Genomic DNA, 7,913 nt, shown 5'->3' on the forward strand with positions numbered 1-7,913 from the left:
TTTGATCTATTGAGAAATACACAAAAACTCTCTTGAGAAGTTCAATCTCTTGGATCTTGATTGTTATGTTCTTGTGTTATTGTTGATTTCTTCTCTATTTCTCTACATGATTAATCTGAAATCCAATATGGGTTTAATAGGAATCATGGAGATTAGTGAGTAATCACCTTTTGAATTCATGGGTTAGGGAGATTAAGGGTGATTAGGTTAGTTCTAGGATGTTTTAGTGTAGATCATTCATATTTCCTTGCTAGTAGAGTGAGCATAAAGCATCTTCTGAGTTGGCCACTGAGTAGTTGAACCTTAGGCATTTCCCCCCCGAAAGGTGTTCGAGGAAATGCCCGAGACAACTCTTCTTAGCTTTTAGCATACTTTGCCAAAGACATTTGTTGTTAAAGGTGCTAAGATAGCTAATAGACTTGTTCGTAATGATTGCTTTCATATTATTCAACCAAAGACATTTGATGTTTGAGATATGTTAGCAAATGAGCATTCATCTAGACATAGAGCTTGCTTAGAATTGTGTCTAGGCTTAAGGTTGATAGTTTGATTGATCATTTGCCATCCTTAGTTCGATACTTGATCACCCAAGGTCTAATCCCTATGCCCATGAGTTCTCTTTTCCCTTAGTCAAGAAGTATCATTCTGTTATTGCTTTCTAGTTTTAGTCATAGCTTAAAACCCATCTAAATCATTGGTTGCACTTAGATTAAGTGAGTACTTTCATTCTCAGTGCTTTGATATCCCTCAGAACTGGTTCGACAATCACTATACTACAACATTTGTCTTAGGAGTCTTGAAAACTCCTAACGCCAGCGCTATACGGTAATTGACCGTACTATTTTCATGTTATACAGTATTTTATGCGGATTTCTATAATTCAGGTGAATAATAGCGTTTAGGCGGACATCATGCGGTTTACGCGGACGCCTAGGTAGATTTTAAGCATTAATATTCAAAAAAATAAACTATTAATATTATTATTATATTTTATTAATGTTGTTATTTATATTACTTTTACTTATTTTATGTATTTATATGATTGTAGATATTAGTATAATTGTTGCAAAATCATTTTAAATTTATCATCTTAATATTTTTAAAATGGCTTTAATTTTATAATTTAAAACTATTTATATATGTTAAAATATATACTTTTACATAAAATTGGATTTGAAATATATTTATGTTCAGTTTTATTTCAAATTAATGTATATATATTTATCTTATACTTATATTTCATGTAAAGTATATATCCGTATATACCTCTATATTTCATCCGCCTATACGGCTAGGCGCTATACAGTCATCTAACGCGTTTTAGAACACTGGTTGGACTTCTTTCCCATGTTTATATCTACATATTATATATATATATATATATAAGGATCCATAAAATAATATTGTATGTGGGGTTTAAGAATGTAAAATATATGCATGCATAATATATTTAACATTGTATTGACCATTATTCTAGGACGCCAATCAAACAACATCAACTTCTTTTTTTCATCAACAACATCAACTTTGCAGTATAATTTTTTTTTTTTTGAAGGAACGTTAAATTATACTCACCGAAAAACATGTTTTGTACATCAAGTGCAAACAAAATCTGAGACTCTAGATATTAACTTTACAATCTAGTGCCAAACCAAAATTGTATAAGACCTTCATGCTTCTTGTTATCTGTAGATCTCAAAAGAGCAAGACCATTTCTCACATTTTCTTTTTCACATTCTTATCCAACAGCTTGTGTAGACCTTGAGCAGAATATTTCTTTCTCTCCAGATCATGTGGATTGCAGCTTGCAGTAGCTTCTCTACAGTATGATTAACAATCATTTAAATTCCAACTCATACTTCATAAAAGTTATCCAAAATCATCATTACTAAATCTTTCAAACTAAAACGTTCAATCTTATGAAATGATATTATTATAAAAGAACAAACAGAGTTTCATCGGATTACACATAAGTCTTACTTCTGATTTATTTACTCTCATTTTTTATAATTTTTTATTTTAGAGAATATCATTTTCGTTTTTCTTATCGAGTATTTTCCCGCATATTTTATGAAATTAGTTATTTGAATCTGCTTCCAAGAAACCAAAAACTGATGGGTGCAATCGCCAAATTCCCAGTTTAGTTCTCTACTTTTATAGTGAAGGAGATAAAGAAAACAACCGTCCTCAAGCATACCAGTCTTTTTTAACCTGAAAATAGAATTCATGTTCGATGTATACTGTGAGAGGTGGTGCTTGACTCCACTCCAGCGAAGCCCATCGGAAGCCCAAGAGTGAAGAACCTGTTACAGAAGTTAGGGAGTAAGTTGGTGCGGGCCTCGTTGATCGACTAAAGCCCAAGAAGTGTGAAGACTTACGTGAAGACTCGATGGACGCGTTGTAGAGGATAACACCTCATATAACAACCCGTAACAACATCATCTTCTTTATCTGGATTACGATACAGAGGAGAGGGACTGCCATTGTAGTCTAGAGAGAGAAACCTTCTGCAAACACTGTGATAGTGAATTCTAGGTACCGATCCTGAAGGAGATGTACCTAGTCCATTGACGGAAAACTTTAAAACATCTCGTGTGTTTTTGCTTTCTTCTTCCTTACGTTTCTTCCTTACTGCTGCTTATTCAAAGGAAGCAGAGCTCAAGCAGAAAGGCTTACTGTGAAAGTGGAAACAGTCAGAGGGGCTGTACGTTGATGCTAGAGGAAGATCAGCACAGAGAAATGAAAATGGAGGCAACAAGCCTTGGAACAACAAGCAAAGGGGTAGAATGAGATCAAAGTCCAGAGGCAAGCCTTCAGGGAAAACAGACAAGACGTGTTGGGTCTGTGGAGCTGAGGGACACTGGAAGCGTGATTGCCCTGAAAGAAAGAAGGTCCTCGAACTCAGCGAATGTTGCAGCAAATCTACCAGGTCCTATGGCTCTAACAGATAGCTTGTTTGTGTCAGAGGAAGAATGGGTTTTAGATTCCGGCTGTACCTTTCACATCACACCTAGAAAGGAGATCTTAACAGATCTGGTGGAGTTTGAAGGAAACAAAATGATGATGGGAAATAACTCATTTTGCATTGTCAGAGGCATTGGTAAGATTACAATCGACAACAAAGATGGCTCAGTGGTGACTCTCAACAACGTCAGGTACATGCCAGAGATGGGCAGAAACGTGATATCATATGGACAACTGGAGCAGTCGGGGTGCAATTACGAGGGAAATGATTATAATATTTTCTTCTACAAAGATAATAGAAAGATCCTAACAGGAAGTTATAACAATGGCTTCTATTATCTAGAAGGAAGTGTCAGGAGAGCAGAGGAAAACACAACAAAGAACAGCGTAGATCACACAAGAAGATGGCACACTCGCTTGGCTCACATGAACATCAGCTCAATGGAAACGTTGGCAAAGAAGGGTTATGTTAAGCGATAGGAAATTAGACACCTTGGATTATGCGTATCATGTGCTATGGGAAAGTCTCATAAGCAGAGCTTCTCTAAGGAAAAGCACACTACACAAGGGACACTGGACTACATTCATTCGGATCTTTGGGGATCACCCAACACAACATCGAGCTTATCATGGGCTCATTACTTTCTTACTTTTACTGATGACTACTCAAAAAAAATTTGGATATATTTTTTTAAAACTAAAGATGAGGCTTTTACTTGTTTTGCAGAATGGAAATTGTTGGTGGAAAATCAAGCTGGAAAGAAGATGCAGTTCTTGAGAACCGACAATGAGCTTGAGTTTTGCAATCAGAGGTTTGATGAATTGTGCAACAGAACGGTGTGTCAGAAAGAATGAATCGCACAATCATGGACAAAGTCAGAGCAATGCTACACGAAACTGGGTTAAGTGGAAGCTTCTGGGCTGAAGCGGCATCGACAACAGTTTACTTGATCAACCGGTCTCCTAATGCATCCATAAACTTTGATGTCCCGGAGGCAAGATGGACAGGAATGACCCAGAGTACAGTCATTTGAGAAGTTTTGGATGTGGAGCTTATGTTCATCAAGTGAAACAGAAGATCAGTCCAAGAGCAGTAAAGGGTATCTTAGTGGGCTACGCTCAAGGCACAAAAGGATACATAGTTTGGTTATTGGAAGAAAAGAAGATCGTGATCGGCAAAGATGTTGTGTTCGATGAGGATAAACTGTTTAATAACAGAGATGAAGACAAAGAAGTTCAGAGTGTGATTGAGAAAGATAAGACATTGAAGAAAGTGACTTCAAGAGTAATTTGGAAGAATATTTTGTTGGACTGACTTCAAATTCAGGTGGAGCAGTCTCTGAAGAATCAGTCATAGAAGAAGAAGCTTCAGAGTCGGTATCAGAAGATGATCAAGAATCAGATAAAGAAGCTGAGCCGGCGCATGATTTAGGATCATACTTACTGGCCAGAGACCGAGAAATAAGGAACATTAAGCCACCTTCGAAGTTTGAGGATGCGGATTATTTAGCCTATACACTATCTAGCGCAGAAGATGTAAATTCAGACGAACCTAAGAGTTATTTAGAAGCTCAGCAAAGCAAAGATGGAGATCTATGGAATGGTGCATCAGCTGAGGAAATGGAATCATTGGAGAAGAATCAAATGTGGTTCTACGTTGAAAGGCCAAAGAATCATATAGTGATTGGATGCAAGTGGGTTTACAAACTCAAGCCAGGAGTTCTAGGGATTGATCAACCACCAAGATACAAGTCTAGGCTGGTAGCCAAGGGCTTTGCCAGATAGAAGGTTTTTATTACAACGAGGTATTCGCACCTGTTGTGAAGCACGTTTCAATCAGGTTACTCCTATCAGCAGTAGTTCATTTCGACATGGAGCTAGAACAAATGGACGGAAAGACAGCCTTTCTGAATGGAGTTCTAAAAGAAAATATCTTTATGGAGCAACCAGAAGGTTACATTCAGAAGGGAAAATAAGACCTAGTGTGCTTGCTAAAGAGATCTCTCTACGGTTTGAAACAATCACCTAGAGAGTGGAATCACATGTTTGATGAGTTTATGGCTAAGCAGAAGTTCAACAGAAGCGAGTATGATCCCTGCGTTTATTATAAGGGATCAACAGTTGAAGATAGAGTGTATCTATTACTATACGTGGACGACATGTTAATTGCTTCAAAGAAGATGAGCGTTGTCTAGAGCGTGAAGGATCATTTGAGCACAGAGTTCGAAATGAAGGACTTAGAACCTGCTAGAAGAATTCTCGGGATGGACATCTTTAGAGACGGAGCCAAAGCCTCCTTGGTTCTATCTCAAAACGACTATCTATCTAAAGTTCTAAAGACTTTTGGTATGGAGAATTGCAGGGCAGTGAATACAGCGCTCGGCTCTCAGTTTAAACAAAAATCTTTATCAGAAGCAGAGGAAGCACTAGAGGCAAAGGAGATGGAGAATGTACCTTACTCAAGCGCAGTAGGAAGCCTCATGTACGCCACGGTTGGATCCAGGACAGATCTTGCGTATGCAGTGAAATGGATAAAGGAGATACATTCAAGGAGCGCTAAAGCTAAACTTAACTTTCACTAAGTAGAAAGACTTCGTAATCAGAGGCTACTGTGACTCCGATTATGCAGCAGACTTGGACAGAAGGAGGTCCATAGAAAGCTACGTGTTTACGGTTGGAGGAAACACCGTGAGCTGGAGATGAAGACTGCAAAAGGTGGTAGCCTTATCGACCACTGAAGCAGAATATATATCATTATCGGAAGCAATCAGAGAAGGCATATGGCTCAAAGGAATATGCAAGGAGCTAAGGTTCAGTGATGATGTGACAGAGGTAAATTGTGATTCTCAAAGTGCAATCTATCTATCAAGGAACTACATCTACAGAGAGACAACAAAGCATATGGCAGTAAAGTATAATTTCATCAGAGAGATTATAGCAGATGGAGTGGTTCGAGTTCTAAAAATTCATACTTCGGTTAATCCAGCAGACATGTTAACAAAGACTTTACCTAGTGAGAAGTTCGAGGGTTATCTGGCTCGATTGAAGGTCATCGAAGACTAGGAAGAGCGGGAACAATCGTCTTTGGAACTGAGAAGGCGACTGAGAGATGAGCTCGTCTCCGAAGACAGATGAGACGAGGGTGGTATACAGGGGCGGACCTAGCCGTATAGCAGGTGAGGCACGTGCCCCATGCTAACTTTATAATTTTTGTTTTTAACACAATTTTGAGTATGTTAATCTGGAATATTTGGTTAAATTATTTCAGTGGTGCCACAGGTTCCAATGTTTGACCATATTCATCTTTTTGTAATTTATTTATTTTTGTCAAACGTAACACGTATATAGCTACTCTTTGTTCTCATATTTATTTGTGTTATTTCTTATTATCTTAAACTTCATTAAATTAGTTATATTTGTCTAATTTGTTCAGTTTTGTTGCGTAAATATCAATTTTGAGGTTCAAATTTCGTTTTTCCCTCATTCTATTTCTGAAAAGATAAACATTTTATGTTTTATATGTATTAAAATATATTAAATCTGATAATAAAAGATTAACTAATAGTAGTTAAGTAAATGTACTTATTATTTTAAGATTACAATCTGATTATTAACTCATATAAAAATGTATTAAAAGCATAAAATATATCTTTTCAGAAAAACATTTGTAAAACAGTATTTTCAGAAACACAGAGAGGATATTTATTTAGTCGGAAGATTTATTGTAAGCATATAGTATTTTAACAATAATATAATAAAAACTGTAAAAAAATATTTATATAAACTATATATAAAAATGTATTGTGCCCCATATATAATATTTTTCTAGATCCGCCCCTGGTGGTATATACGTGCTAGATGAGCAGATGAGAAGCAGACTTGAAGTGAGGACACAGGAGTTGGGTAACCAGGATCGGCAAACACAGATGAACAGGGTTGAAGATCATTCAGCAAGACAGGACCGAATCAAAGTGTTTCGGTGCTAGGGTTTTCAGACAGCGAGTCGTTTCGAGACCAAGGTGGAGATTGTGAGATGCGGTGCTCGACTCCACTCCAGCGAAGCCCAAGAGTGAAGAACCTGTTACAGAAGTTATGGAGTAAGTTGGTGTTGGCCTCAGTGATCGACTAAAGCCCAAGAAGTGTGAAGACTTACGTGAAGACTCGATGGACGCGTTGTAAGGATAACACCTCATATAACAACCCGTAACAACATCATCTTCTTTATCTGGATAACGATACAGAGGAGAGGGATTGCCATTTTAGTCTAGAGAGAGAAACCTTCTGTAAACACTGTGATAGTGAATTCTAGGTACCGATCCTGAAGGAGATGTACCTAGTCCATTGACGGGGAACTCTTTAACGTCTCGTGTGTCTTTGCTTTCTTCTTCCTTACGTTTCTTTCTTTCGAGTTTCGACGGAGTCGCGAACCTGAAACAAACGAGAAACGACTGCGTAAGAATCACGAGCGGATCCAAATCAAAGAGAGTTTAGAGTGATCAATCGATCTAGCTACTTCTGCATATACCAAAACTCAAGATGATATAATTTGGTTCACGAGATGTAAAACCAGCTTTAGATCCTTCAAATATATAACATATATGTTAGACATTGGTCCGTAGGTTACTTATGGGTTTTCCATTCAATAAAACCTGCAGCTGAAATAATAATCACTAAAATATTAGTTAAAAAGATTAATTCTGTTAAGATTTGAGAGAAGTTTTGTGAGAATGTGTTATATATTTCTTATTGCTTACACCACTATATATAGTGGTTCATACAAGGTGGAGTCAAATAGAGAATTGATTACAAAGATACTCTACATAATGACATGGTCAAACTGATAAAGACATAAGGTTGAATGGGTCTTCCATGTGGCTGGATGTAAACCCCCAATGGACTATAGTCTTGAACTTGTATAGTCTAGGTTATGGACCATCCACTTCATGATT

General features: G+C 37.2%; 1 long non-coding RNA gene across 2 annotated transcripts; it reads right to left on the minus strand.

The window, feature by feature from the left end:
• Positions 1–1,560: 1,560 nt before the first annotated feature.
• On the minus strand, positions 1,561–6,171 carry LOC106308027. Of its 2 annotated transcripts, none has more exons than XR_001263464.1 (5): positions 5,975–6,171; positions 5,419–5,698; positions 2,379–2,675; positions 2,198–2,303; positions 1,561–1,819 (listed from the first exon to the last, which is right to left on the minus strand). It is a non-coding gene; the product is annotated as an uncharacterized LOC106308027 (long non-coding RNA). The 2 variants fall into 2 exon arrangements; XR_001263463.1 differs by having other exon boundaries at positions 2,379–2,877.
• Positions 6,172–7,913: the final 1,742 nt, after the last annotated feature.

This window comes from Brassica oleracea, chromosome C8 (genome assembly GCF_000695525.1).
Source record: "Brassica oleracea var. oleracea cultivar TO1000 chromosome C8, BOL, whole genome shotgun sequence".
NCBI lineage: Eukaryota > Viridiplantae > Streptophyta > Magnoliopsida > Brassicales > Brassicaceae > Brassica > Brassica oleracea.